General features: G+C 40.4%; 1 non-coding gene across 1 annotated transcript; it reads right to left on the bottom strand.

Annotated features, from left to right (window-relative positions):
- Positions 1-431: 431 nt before the first annotated feature.
- Positions 432-538, bottom strand: LOC121224851 (small nucleolar RNA R71). The gene has a single exon (XR_005922594.1). It is a non-coding gene; the product is annotated as a small nucleolar RNA R71 (small nucleolar RNA).
- Positions 539-2403: the final 1865 nt, after the last annotated feature.

Genomic DNA, 2403 nt, shown 5'->3' with positions numbered 1-2403 from the left:
ATATGAATCAATGAAATGGAGCAAACCTTGCTCAGAATCTTATCCTTATTGCTGATGAAAGGGATAGAGCTTTACGATAGTATACCGTGCCAGTATTTAACGATCTTAATCTGGGTATTAAGAGACCTAAAATCGAGGCAAAACAAATCGAGTTGAAGTCAGTCATGTTCTAGATGTTTCAGACTATGGGGCAATTCAGTGGAATGCCTACTGAAGATCCTCATCTTCACTTAAGACTATTTATGGAAGTGGGCGATTCTTTCAAGTTAGCCGGAGTACCCGAAGATGCATTACGACTGAAGCTGTTCCCATATTCACTAAGGGACAGAGCTCGTGCCTGGTTGAACTCATTGCCACGGAACTCTATTTCTACATGGCAAGAGTTAGCAGAGAGATTCCTCATGAAGTATTTCCCACCAAGCAAGAATGCCAAGTTGAGGAATGAGATCACTGCCTTCCAACAAATGGATGATGAGTCCCTATATGAGGCATGGGAAAGGTACAAAGAGTTATTACGAAAGTGCCCTCATCATGGAATCCCATATTGCATTCAACTTAAGACATTCTATAATTGTCTCAACGCTCATACAAGGATGGTAGTGGACGCCTCGGCTAATGGTGCTCTCCTTTCTAAGTCTTATAATGAGGCCTACGAAATTATTGAGAGGATTGCCAGCAACAATTATCAATAGCCAACCAATTGAGCATTGTCAAGAAGACGAGTCGCTGGAATACATGAAGTGGACACTCTCACTTCACTCGCATCTTTGGTATCTTTAATATCCTCAATGCTTAAGAATCTTACCACTAATGGGTTTAACATTTTTACAGGCCAACCAACTAACCAATTTGAGAATATAGCCTGTGTGATTGTGAGGAAGGACACTTGTTTGAAGAATGTCCATCGAACCCCAAATCCGTATACTACATGGGTAACCAAAACCAAAACCGAGGGAGGCAAGGACTGCAATCCAACTTTTATGACTCATCGTGGCAAAATCACCTGAATTTTTCCTGGAGTAACCAAGGGGCTGGAACCAGTAACACTTACACCTAACCTAGACCAACTCAGCCGCCTAGTTTCCCCCAACAAGTTTAGAAACCAACCCAAGCGGAACCACCCAATAGCTTAGAGAATCTATTGAAGTCATACATGGCAAAAAACGATGCCACACTAAGAAATTTGGAAAATCAAATGGGACAGCTTGCTACCGAACTCAGGAACTGACAACAAGGTGCTCTACCTAGTGACATGGAGAATTTGAGAAATCTGGGGAAGGAACATTGTAAAGTGTTGACATTGAGGAGTGGAAAGACAGTAGAGCCCAACACTGTCGAAGTTGAAAAAGAGCCAGCTGACGCTCAAGATTCAGAAGAAGTTCAACCAAGTGTTAAAATTCCAGTTTCACTTGAACCAGAATCTACAAAACCCAACAAAGTAACCTAAAGACCAGTTACTTCTGATCAACTAATAATGTTGTTAGATGCAGAATTGCCGCCAAAGACGAATCAACCAGAATCAGTCCTAGTAATGAAACCACCAACACCCTACCCTCAAAGTCTTCAAAAACAAAAGCAGGAGATTCAATTCAAGAAGTTCCTTGACGTACTCAAGTAACTTCACATCAACATCTCGTTGGTTGAAGCACTTGAGCAAATGTCGAACTACGTCAAGTTCATGAAAGATATATTGTCTAAGAAATGAAGACTTGGAGAATTTGAGACGGTAGTTCTAACAAAGGAATGCAGTGCATATCTTCAAGACAAACTACCCCCCAAAATTGAAGGATCCTGGATGTTTTACCATACCGTGCAACATTGGTGCAACATATTGTGGTAAGGCATTATGTGACTTAGGTGTAAGTATCAACTTGATGCCTATGTCAATATTTAGGAAGCTAGGGATAGGAGAAGTTAGACTAACTATAGTTACACTTTAACTAGCAGATCGATCCTTAGCACATCCAAAAGGAAAAATCAAGGACGTATTGGTACGTGTAGATAAGTTTATCTTTCCTGCTGACTTTGTAATTCTAGATTTCGAAGTAGACAAAGAAGTACCAATCATCCTAGGCAAGTCGTTCCTAGCAACTGGAAAGACCTTTATTGATGTACAGAAGAGCGAGCTTACTATGCATGTTCAGGATGATCAGGTAACGTTTAACGTTTTTAAGTCTATGCGATTTCTTGACACAATGGATGATTGCTCTGTAGTGTCTGATTTAGAGGATTTAATAGTGGAGAAGGAACTCAACTATGTTGAGGACCCACTGGAAAGAATTTTGACATTGGATCCTTCGAATGATGAAGAGAAGGATGAATACTTAGCTTTGCTAAAAGCTAATCAAAGGGAATTTAATCTGCAATCCCGTTTTAAATCTCTGGAGTTAGAAAAGAGGGACT

Source organism: Gossypium hirsutum, chromosome D12 (genome assembly GCF_007990345.1).
Source record: "Gossypium hirsutum isolate 1008001.06 chromosome D12, Gossypium_hirsutum_v2.1, whole genome shotgun sequence".
Taxonomy (NCBI): domain Eukaryota; kingdom Viridiplantae; phylum Streptophyta; class Magnoliopsida; order Malvales; family Malvaceae; genus Gossypium; species Gossypium hirsutum.
Note: the sequence above shows the minus strand (reverse complement) of the source record. Positions and strands in the feature narration are given on the sequence as shown.